Genomic DNA, 12436 nt, shown 5'->3' on the forward strand with positions numbered 1-12436 from the left:
GAAAGTCATTGTGATCAAATGCAAGTAACGAAAGGAAGATCGTGCCATGGCATAATTGTGTTTGTATCTTTCAAACTCTGAGCTGTAAGAATAATAATCTTTGCATTTGATGTAGTGCCTTATCATGTCTTTTTCGTTGATTGATTTTGAAACTCAGAAGATATATTAATTGCGATATTAGGAACGTATTAATTCATTTTGCTCAACGGTTGATACTCTGCAAACTAGAGCTATGCTATTGGGTACCATGGATTTCTCCTTGCTCCCATTTCCCAAAGAGGCCACATGCATCCAAGCTATCATTGCAACACTACAATGTAATATTAATAATCCTTGCATTTGATTTAGTGCCTTATCATGTCATTGAGATGTCTCAAAGCGCTTCACAGAATGTAGCATAAAGTGAATTGACTGTATATTTTTGTGGGTGAAACGCGGTAGACAATTGAGCACAAACAGTCGTGGATTGAGTGACCAAATTATTATTATTTTTTAAGGGATTATTCCCCACGGACACTGATCCACCAATCGACGGATTTTCAAATCCCCACATGCCCTAGCACCTCCCTACCTAACCAGTCCACTTACCGCCACCCCACTCACCACCCGCTGCCTCCACCCTCCTGTTTGTCCCTCATCCCCTCCACTCCACCATCGGTGGCTGTGCCTTCAGCCACTAGGCCCCGAAACTCTTGAACTCTCTCCCTCAATCCCTCTGCCTTGCCCCTCCCTCCCTCCCTCCCTCCCCACCTCCAAATCCCATCTAAAGACCTTCCTTTTTGATTGTGCCTATGGACACCTCCCCCTCCCTCTCCCCCTGGCTCGGTGTCAGACTCTGCCACTGTTAAGTGCTCTGCGTGAAAGGTACTATATAAATGCAACTTGTTGTGGTTGCGTTGTTGCTGTTGTACGCTACAGGACTCCACTTATGGGTCTCAACAGAAAGGATTGCAACATAAACAGTCTGGGCAATGCAAGCTGAATTTATATTGGGTTGGTACGGACAGGTAATGCGGGCAGACCATTCAATGAGATGACATGAACTAATGCGCCTCATCGCTTGGTGCCAGTCATTTGGTTGGAACCTACTCGAGGCAATTAAAGGCATGTTTTGTTTCACCTCACCCCATCAGATGCCAAGAATCCTACTTAACAATAATGCTAGTCCTTACATTTGGTATAATGCCTGCAACTTGAAACATTTAAAGTAGCTGTTTTATCGCCGAAACATCTCAAAGTGCATCACAGGATTCAGTGTCAAGTGGAGTGATTGTGTATTTGCAAGGTGAATGCAGCCACTTTGCACATAGCAAAGCCAACAAATAGCCATGAATGGCTAAATTTGTTGGCCAGGGTGTTGGGAGAAACTCTCTTCTCTTTTCGAGTGGTGTCACAGGATTTTTAACATCTTTTGGTAGATAAATCCAAAGGATGGCACCCCAAACAGAATAGCGTCTCCCTCCAGTCTATAATAATAGTCCTTGCATTTGATATACAGCCTTATCACGTCATTGAGACATCTCAAAGTGCTTCACAGAATATACTGTAAAGTGAATTGTATCTTTTGTGGGCGAAACGAAACAACCAATTGTGCACAGTTGTGTCCCACAAATGTGACCAAATTAATATTTATTTATCCATTTATTCATTTATTTTGGAAAGAATTATTAATCCTAGAAAGTGATCCACCAATTGACTGACAAATGGGTTCCTACTTATTGCTAGGTAAACAGAGGCATGTGAAGTAAGAAAACTTGCCTAAGGTTACATCCTGCCAGAGAATTGAACCGGGGTCCTCTCGCTTGCGAGCCAAGTGCTCCAACCACTATGCTATAATGACAGTAATGCAAAAAAAATACCCCCACCTCCCATCACAATGTTTGTTATTATTGCTGTTAAGTCCCATTGGGTGCAGCTGTTTTTCTTTGGCGCGCTGCACTGTTAAAGCCTTCCAGCCATGATTAATGTGCGGTGGTCAGGAACAGGGAAGCGAAGAGTTATGTTTTAATGTACTTCATAAGACAACAAATTGATGCAGGCACTGAATTAAAGAGATGCCTGTGGTTTGTCAAAAGGAATCATATTCCCTCTTTTGCACAGAAAAGCTCATTATCCTTCCAGTGTAATGATACACATTTATAAGTGAAATACATATTTAAATATAACTGCAGGCAATGTGGAGGAAAATCAGGTTGTAGGCCTTTTCCGTTATATCAGATGAAGGATATTCAGAGTGACCAAGGGATGGTGCTGGAATGAGTTACCTCCTAAACCATTTGGTGGATTCTCTTTTAGCGTTAATTTATAATGTCCCCAATAACACGGATGGCTGGTCTTATAACCCACACTGAGGACTTTGACCTTATAGCCAAGTGCACCCAAGCACAAGCGCAAACCGGGTCTTCACTACGTATAAACCGTGTTTCACTGAGTGGAAACCTAGTCTTTAATGAGTGAGAGGTGACCATAGGCGCAGCAAAGATGTAGGTTTTAGGGTGAGATTTAAAGTTAGATAAAGAGGGGATGAGGCCGAGCGATTGAAGCAACAACATCAACTTGCATATGTATAGCTCCCTTCAGGCTGGGCATTGTCTCAGAGCGATTAAATAATAATCCTTGCATCCTTGCCTTACCACATCGTTAAGACGTCTCAAAGTGCTTCACAGAATACATTGTAAAGTGGATTGATTGCATTTTGTCGGAGAAACGCAGCAACCAATTACACACAGCAGTGTTCCACAGTCGTAGATTGAGTGACCCCAATTTTTTTTCTGGAGGAATTATTATTCCGGGAAAGCGATCTGCCAATCGACTAACTACTGGATTCCTACATACTACTGGGTAAATAGAGGCGTGTAGAGTAAGGAAACTTGCCTACGGTTTCGCCCCGCCCGGGAATCGAACCCGAGTCCGGCCACTTGCGAGGCGAGCCCTCTAACCACTCCGGGGAGCTCCAGTGATCAGGGGCAGAGCGGCTGGAAAGCAATAGCAGAGAGGGAGGGAAGGGAGATGATAATATGAAAAACAGATGTGCTCCAAGACGCTTTAACATCCAAATCCAGCAGCAGAATGCACAATGAAGCGATTCTGAATTGAAATTGTACATTACTGACGGTGGGGAAGCTAATTGAAGGGTAAGTTTTATATTTATTACATTTCAGGTGGAATAGCACGGAAACGCATTGATTTCCTTTACAAGATTACTTTGCACAGGAAAATAACCTAATTTATTTTCATTTCAATGTTCGGGTCGTGGAATTGAGCAGCTGCTAAGTCGCACAAAAATTTTTTTTCGGGGCATTTGCATAATTCTATTGTGCAAAGCTCTGAATTGAAAGCAATGTTCCATGACTGTTTTATGTTCCATCACTGTGGCCTGAGTTCATAAGCCACACACTCAAACCAATTGCCGAGTGATTTTGTTTCATTGTTTTTAATATTAGTATTCCACTGAAAAACGGCCCCTTAAAATAGCATTATTAAACAGCTGATATAGCTGTTCGTAAAACAGTATGCAACATTCAAACATAGTCAGAGGTGAGTGAACTCCTGCAGACGTCTAAAATGGTGTGTGTCAGCCTGCCTCAATTGATAGCACTCGTGCCTCTGAGCCAGAAGATCCCGGATTAAAGTCTGGCAACGGGACTTGGAACTCATATAGGCTAGGCTGACACTCCAGTGTAATTCTATGGTGTACTTCATTGTTGGAGATGAAACGTTAAACTGATGCCCTGTCTGCCTGTTCAGGGAGACGTTAAAGATCCCATGGCACTATTCGAAAAGAGGTGGGAGTTTCCATCTCCCACTGACCTGGCCAACAATCCCCCAGATAAAATTGGACATTGACACCATGGCTGTTTGTGGGACATTGCCAAGTGCAAATTAGCTGCAGAACGTGTCACACAGTCACTACTGTTTCTAATATATTGGAGTGGCAGCCTTGAGTATGAGCTCAAAACACTGACGTGGGACTTGAGCCCACAACCTTCTGACTCAGAAGGGAGAGTGCTACCGACCGAGCCAGGTTGACACTGATTGCAGGAAGGAGTGCAATGCACGGAACTTTTAGATGCGCGTAAGGTATAATACTTCACGGTTCCCTCATCTTCTAACTTTGTGGAGGCCGTATTACACAAATTGGCTGCCGCGTTTCGCCCACAAAATACACAGTCATTCCACTTTACAGTATACCTGTGAAGATCTTTGAGACATCTCGACGATGTGATAAGCAGGCTATATCAAATGCAAGGATGACCGGTATTATTAATAATAATTCAAAGAGGATGGGAGGCCAATTGGGAAAAGGAAAAGAAAAGAGAAATTCTTCCAGCTCCCTCTGGCAACGCTTTGCTCTGTTCTCTCAGCGTTGCTGAGATCGGATCAAAAACAAATCCCAGTTCAAAACGGAGGCCTCTGACAAATGAAAAGAAGCGATTGGGACAGACAGTGGATCTCACCCTAATCGAGGAAAGATCCCCTCACTGCCGCTGCGTTCGAAGTCTATTCAGGAAATCCGGAGATTTACCATTCCTTCTCGCCAGCTGAGCTTCCCAGCAAAACATCTTGCTAATTAGTGCTATTAGTGCTTGATTCGCCCAACTGATGGGTTTCCATGCTGTGCACACAGCTGATGAGCCTCCTGTAGGAGCGGAGGAGGCCGGCGTACTTAAATTGCCTGTCTGCAGACGCACGGGGAAAGGTCCTGCTCCCTATGTATTTTCTTTCCCGTACCATCTATCACCAGCCTCCAACTGGTGCCATCCTCATTGTGGTTATTTATGCATGTCAACCTCCACGCCAATGTGTGGGCCTCCATTGATCACCAGTTCTGGATTTAGTTACTTCAAACTGAAAATGACAGGGCGATTTACAGCCGCTTTCTTTCGGGTTTTCGTACGCAAAGTAAATTCGCAATAAATCGATTTTTTTAACATATATATCTATAATTAATTTGGTCACTCTTTACATCCCTTTTGACCTCACACACACACACACACACGCACACAAAAACATAGGGAAGAAGATGAATAAATGAGAGTTGGGATTCTGGATCTCAGTTTCGTTGTGTGTCTAGAGATGCGATTCTTGAGACGGTGTTTTTATGTGAGAGAGGTCAGTACGTATGGAAGTTAGGTTCTGAGTGTGACATATACACTGTGGTTAGCATGCTTGCCTCGCAAATGAGAGGACACGGGTTTGATTCCCTTACTCCATTTGACCTGTGGCCCTTTTGCTTCTGAATATAATAACAACAATAATCCTTTTACTTGCATTTGACATAACCCCTTATCACGTTGTTGACATGTTTCAAAGCAATTCACGGAATATACTGTAAAGGGAATTGACTGTGAATGGTCACGCGCTAGGGACAGTTTGTGGGACAGACAGAGGCTGGCGCGGTGTGTGCCACCGTGTGACGTGAAAGACGCTATATAAAAGCATGTTGTTGTTGCCTGGAGGGCTCAGCCCCTATGCTGGGCTCCTGCGCACAAATAGACGTGGGTCAGTGCGTGTGGGTGTGCTCGTGCGTGCGGACAGGGGGAATTAACATAGGTGCGTATTTCCAAATCGGTATCGTTGACTTCCTGTCCCTCTCCACCGCTCAACATGGCTGTTTGAACGCTGCTCCCAAAGTGCTGCAAAGATTGGTAACGTCTGTGGTCCTCCCTGCTCTCCTGTTCCTTCACTCGCTACTCCGCGGGATCTCAGCCACCTGCTGTCCAAAGGCCAGGCACAGCTAGGGGCAGCGCTGCATTAATTACCGGCTTAATGAATTTTACTTATTAATTGCCATCTATAGCGAAGAACGCCCTGTCTCCATTTGCCTAAATGCAATTATAATCGCTTTGCGTCCGAGCGCATAGCCATAATTAAAACATTACTGCTTAATGGTGTCCGCAGAAGGCAAAATGCCAGAGCTAATCTACTGCACACAACGTGCTGGTTGTGTTTAATATAACTTCTTGCTTAATTTAACAGCATCGACCACTTAGCACAAGGCAAACTAACTTTCAAAGCAAATTTGGTGGGGGGGAAGGGGGAACCAGAGCGCATTTATAAGCTCTTTGCCATTTTATTTTAGAGCACTCGCCTCACAAGCGAGAGGACTCAGGTCCGATTCCCAGACAGGGCGAAACCTTAGGCAAGTTTGCTTACAGCACACGCCTCTGTTTACCTAGCAGTAAGTAGGAACCTGGTTGTCAAGTGCTCTGTGATCCTACCCCGTGTGAAGGACGCAATATAAATGCAACTTGGTGTTAACCGGAGGAACGCTTTCTGGGAGTAATAAACAAAAATAATAATAATAATTTGGTCACTCAATCCACGATTGTTTGTGGGACATTGCTGTGCACAATTGGCTACCACCACGTTTCGCCCACAAAATACACAGTCAATTCAGTTTCAAGTAGATTATTATTATTCTGTGAAGCGCTTTGAGATTTCTCAATGACGTGATAAGGCGCTATAACAAATACAAGGTTTATTATTTGTCTTCTTATTCCTCGCTGAGCAATCCCCAGGCTGTGTTTGCTTACTCCCGTTCCCTCAGCGTTGAAGAGAGCTTGTGGCTAGCAGAGTTATTATGGGATCCCTGAGCCTGATTCACAAGATTTATTGACAAATGCAGTCTAAAATATTAAGAAGAGCAGGGGAAGTGTTAAACTAGGTTGTGCTGTTTCTATTTCTGCTCCTGCTTGGTCTCCGGTTGGCTTAATGCCTTTCGCACACTTAATCTTTCGAATGCCCTGAAATACAACAAAGGGATCGGAGCAAGGACATGGAAGGGAAAAGCAAGGGTCAGGGTCACAGACAAATGAACACAAAATACGAGACTATGGAGGAGCTAAAACAAGCTGTCAGAGATGCATTTCCCCTCCTCACTTCATTCATGTAAGATGTCACACTGAACATGGAGACGGATCATTATCTGCCATGAAAATGAGGTACTCGCACGCACTGATCCTCTGGACGTCTAAATACAAGTAAACACTTGTACTGAATGTAATTAAGTTCTTCTAAATACAATTATCATTATTCTTCCACATGTTTCAGTTGTTGGTCAACGCACTGCACATAAAAAAACACATGGGAGTAACAGGCCTATGTGGACACCCTGTACTTTAGCATCAACCTCCAAAAAAAACAATAATAAATTGGTCATTTTCAATCTACGACTGTTTGTGGGACATTGCTGTGCGCAATTGGCTGCCGCGTTTGTCCACAAATATACAGTCAATTCACTTTACAGTGTATTCTGTGAAGCGCTTTGGGACGTCCTCCCGATGTGAAAAGCGCTATATCAAATGCAAGGATTATTATTATAACCTCACTGTGAGGAGTTTGCTCGGAATCCATTCCATGAAACTTCACTCTTTTAAGAAATGTAATAAATCCTTGTTTTTAAGCCTCTATTTAATTCCCTTTTTTTAAATAAATGTTTGTGCAATGCCTGTGCAATGCTTTGTAGCAGAGAATTCCGCATTCCCACAGGCCTCTGTGTAAGGAATTCTTTGAAATCCTGCTGATGTGATAAGGCGTTAAACCAAATACCAAATTCAAGGATCATTAGTACATCCACCTGAGCAGAAAGAAAGAGAGCACCTTGGTTTAGCGTCTTGCTCCAATAGCTGGCACCTCTGACAGTACAGCACCCCCTCCCCCCCACACACAAACACACACTCAAGCACCGCACTGGGATGTTAGACTGTGAGCTCAGAGTCCCAATATGGGGTTTGAACCCTTAGGATCATCTCCTGTTCTGCCCCTTGCTTTCCTGCTCGTCTTTCCTCTCCATATAACCTGTGTGCGCCTGGGGTTCATTTACCAGAGCTCTGGCAGTGTACCGTCCCCCACAGTGAACACCAATGAGTTTACTGCACTAACTTTAACAGGCTAAAACAATAGACGCTATCAAAACGCCCAGCAGAAGATTGAGGGGGCAGTGTACGGGCTATGCACATCCAATAAATAAAAGCCTCCGAAATGCGTGACATAATGTTGCTCAGCTAATTACCGTGCGACCCAGTGGAAGAGGTTTAAACAAATACACTGCTCGCTCCCAACCATTAGGAGTAATTGATGGTGCCATCACATCCTTACAAACCCAGAAAGAAAATACCTTTGTAATTCGGAGATGAATAGGTAAATGGGTTCTTTAACCTCGGGAGGGTTTCGGGACCTGCACGGACTCTGACGCCGTGACGAATGGACTGACCGCAGCAATGATATCATTAATCCACTGGAGCTGTCAAGGGCAAAGCCACTCCAGTCAGCCCCGATTCTGTCAGGCAACTCTGCACAAGCTGCCCTCCTCCATCCTCTTTGTGTCTGTGTGTGTGTGACAGAGGTTAGAGAGAGATAGTATACATAGTACGTGTCTGTGAGAAAGTATACGTGTGTGTGTGTGTGAGAGAGTATAGATATATATGTGTGTGAGAGAGAGAGTATGTTTGTCCGTGTGTGAGAGAGCTCCAGGACGCCAACCCGTGAGAAAGGCGCTATATAAATGCAAGTTGTTGTTGTTGTTGTTGTATATGTATGTGAGAGAGAGCAAGCGTGCATGTGTGTGTGTGTGAGAGCGAGAGATAGAGTGTTATTGGCTAGAATAAGGTGATCACAAACAAACACCTTCCCACATCGCTTCAGGTGTCCTTAAGTGGGGGACATCCCACTTCAATGTGGATTTAAGAGGGGCTTCTCCTTCACAAGGACCATTCACATTACTGTCACAGAAAGACTCTGGAAAGTCCTTGTTCTGTGGCCTAACAAGTGAGACACCATTGACCGAGACGGGAGCCTCACTCCCGAACTTGCTGCACATCGCAATGACATCAGCACATCAGCACATGCTCCCACATCCCGAGAAGAGAGACACGGAAACCTCAGCCCCAAACATTCAATTAATCACTTCAGTGATCACCTGACTGCTCAATTTCACACAGAATCAGGAAATGTGAACTTTGAGGCCAGCGGCATCTCTTTTGAGGGATGAGTTTAAGAATCGAGCTTGTGTGCCACTAACGGTCAGCTTCTGGCTCTTGATTTCAAACTCTCAGCAATGCAGATACTCGGGGTCGGAGCTCAGTTTGCAGGCTCACCGTGACATGGGACTCTTCAGAAGAACCATCACTTTCAGTGAGGCCTGTGAGGACATGACACTGAGTTACCTTTGTTTGACTATCTGTATCACAGTGTCTGTCACAGCGAGGCCTGAAGAGGCTAGAGGCAAAGCTAGCTCCTGTCTGTCTGCATCTCACTGCGTGTCACTGTCTATTTGCATATCACTGTGTATCAGTGTGCCACTGTGATCATCAGAATTATCCCCTATCTGTCTAAGTATCACTGTCGGTTTATTACAGTTTGTTGAGGTACCGTTGTGTTTATCACAGTGTGTCAGTGTATCATTGTTTGTCTGTTTAATACTGTCTATGTATCACTGTCTGTGTATCACTGTCCACTGAGCTGCCCCTCTGTCTCCGTCTGTTTATCACCAAGTTTATAAACCATTCTTCCAGAGGTGTGTCAGGGTGTGGGATGTTTTGTCACGTGTGGGTCGCTGTTACAGCTGCTGTGTGCAATTGGCTGCCACGTTTCTCCCACAAAATACACGGTCAATCCACTCTACAATATATTCTGTGAAGCACTTTAAGATGTCTCAGCAACATAATCAGGCGCTAAAAATCGAATGCAAGCATTATTATTATTATTATTATTACATCGAAACCAATCTTGTGATCACGCGATGTGAAATGAGCAAGAATCAGGACGACTCTCGAGGTTTCCGCGAGAAACTTGGCCACGTTTCCTCACAAGAGCTGAGGCCGTCTGTCCTCCTGCCCACCAGGCCCACCGCATCCTACTCTGCCAGTTGACAAGCATCACGGAATCATAGTGCAGGCTCTCTCTGTAGCGCGCGACTGGGGAGCCCGAGCACGCCGAGCAGAACCACATTGAAGGATGTTGTAATTTCCGTCCGGGTGGTTTGCAATTTCATACCGGCTGCTTCGTGATGTGGAGATTCTGCCTCTGCGCTTTTCCACCGAACATATTAGCCCCAAATTACACAAGCTTCCCACCTGTGGGCGCCCGTACAGTCATCCGAGCTCTTGCAGAGAGAATTACATGGTATCAATTTACACAAACCAGATTGCTAAAGTCAAAATAACCTACTTGCAGAATGATTTATGTAGACATTCGTCTGCGCCTGCTTCCACTTCACTGCAAGGCGCTCGCTCTTTCCTCTACTGACTAGACTGTTTAGTTATCTGTCCAAAATGCTTATTTTTTCCAGACATTGAACCCGGGGGTCCCGTCTGCCTATTTCCAGGCTGACATTAAAGGTCCCAATGCACCATTCAAAAAGAAAAGTGAGTAAGTCCAAGCCAACCATTTCCCCAGATAAATTAATCATTCACTCCATGGCTGTTTGTGGCATCGCTATCCAAATTAGCTGCGGCGTTCGCCTATAAAATATATGGTCACTACATTTTACAGATAAGCTGTGAGGCGCTCAGAGATGTTTTGACGTGATGAGGCACTCTATCAAATGCGGTTATTATAACTCCCGGTGACACTCACGATAAACCAATGTTCTTCTACAGCCCAGTTGGTGAAGCCCATTTGGCCCATTGTGTTCAGCAAACCTCCTCTCCGGATCGGTACTCTGATCTCAATCCCCTTCTCCCTACCCTTTCAATCTGTACTGTTGGTAGCCTCCTTATTGAGGCTCTCTATTTGGGGAGGAAGTCAGCAGTGAGGGGGAGGGAGGAAGGAGGGAAGAAGGGATTTTGTTTGGGAGTGGGGTGTCAGCTGGGTATCTGACCCCTGCAGAAACCCATCACCGTGCTTAAGAGTATCCAAACCAAAGTGAATTCCATGCATCCCACCCACACGTGGAAATTCCAGGTAGACTGTTGGAATGGAATGCGCACTCTCTCCCTTGTAGGGACGCAGCCTGCTTACCTAATTCCGGTAAGTGTTAGGCACAGGTTGGCAAGAGCCAGCTAGTGGTTGGAGGGAAGGAGGAAAAGGAGGGAGAGAGAAAAGGGGGACAAGATACGGAGTGGGAGGGAGGGAAGCCTTTTCACTGAGCCAGAGAGTTAGGCTGTATTTTTAGGAGGGTCGGGTGGGGGATTTGGGGAAGCGGTTTCTGATTGGTGTAGCCAGATAAGGCTCCATCTGAATCCAAGCGAAAAAGAGGAACGAACCCATAAAATGTACAGACAATTCACTTTACAGTGCATCCTGTGAAGGACTTTGAGACGTCTCGAAGACATGATAAGGTGCTATATCAAATACAAGGATTATCATTATTATTATTACTTCCCCATAGAGCAGTCAAGACATGTAGTGGCTAGAGATTCCTAGGCAGCTCATCTTTCCGAGGCAGGTTAAATCACTCCATGGTTCCTCAACCGTGAATCGATTATTACACCTTTAATTTCTAGTACACGGTCTGTACTTCTTTTATTTTTCCATGGGGGGGGGGGGGGAGTTATCATTTAAACACTTTTTTAAAAATAAATACCCACCGACCACACACAAAAAAATTCTTTCCAAATTTTTAACAGGAATAAGAAGGGGACAGGATCGCATTGCATTCAGTTAGGACTTTGATGGGAAACAGCAGGTGATAAGACGCTTCTTATGCTGACTGCATTGGAGTGAAATTAATAGCGTGCCTTTTTCTACCAAGGTTCTTGTAAGCAATGCGTGGGCACAGCAGCTGCAGAGGATATGATATGGGAAAGAGAAGAGCCCACTGGGAAGCTCGAGGAAGATAAGGAAAGGCTAGGCTGGTGTCCTCTCCCCCTCCTCCCTCCGCCACCCCTGCATAAATTACCACTCGGATTATTACAAATGAGATTGGGGCAGTAAATGTTCCCCCATCCCTCTGTTCTCCCCGAGGGAGAGAGGCTCAATATTCTTCTCATGCACCGTGCGCACAAAGAAACAAAATTAAGTTTTTCTGTGCTTTCATTGCAGTGTTAAACCAAATACCAGGAGAAACCAGGACCTGAAGTCACAGCACATTGGGAATTATGGATTTTTTTTATATTAAAAAAAATGCCTTCCCACGCAGCTTCTGTGGCACTTTGAGGCATGGAATAAGGTGCCGTGCTTCGGATGAGACATTAAGCCGAGTTCTGACTGCCTGTTCAATTGGATGTTAAAGAACCCAAGGCACTATTTGAAAAGAGAAGGGAGTTTCTCTCTTCTCTGGTGTCCTGGCCAACAATTCTCCAAATAAAATCGGTCACTCACTCCATGGCTGCTCGTGGGACACTGCTGTGCACAAACTGGCTGCCGTGTTTCACTCACAAAATACACAGTCGATCCACTTTACAGCATGTTCTGTGAAGTGCTCTGAGTTCCCTCGACAATGTTTCTCATACCAAATGCAAGGATTATTATTATCATTATCAATAACAAAAGT

General features: G+C 44.7%; 1 protein-coding gene across 1 annotated transcript in view; it reads right to left on the reverse strand.

The window, feature by feature from the left end:
- The window catches only part of astn1 (astrotactin 1), a 620426-nt gene that overhangs the window by 108572 nt on the left and 499418 nt on the right, over window positions 1-12436 (reverse strand).

The sequence above is a fragment of the Callorhinchus milii genome, unplaced genomic scaffold, assembly GCF_018977255.1.
Source record: "Callorhinchus milii isolate IMCB2004 unplaced genomic scaffold, IMCB_Cmil_1.0 Scaffold5, whole genome shotgun sequence".
Classification (NCBI taxonomy): domain Eukaryota; kingdom Metazoa; phylum Chordata; class Chondrichthyes; order Chimaeriformes; family Callorhinchidae; genus Callorhinchus; species Callorhinchus milii.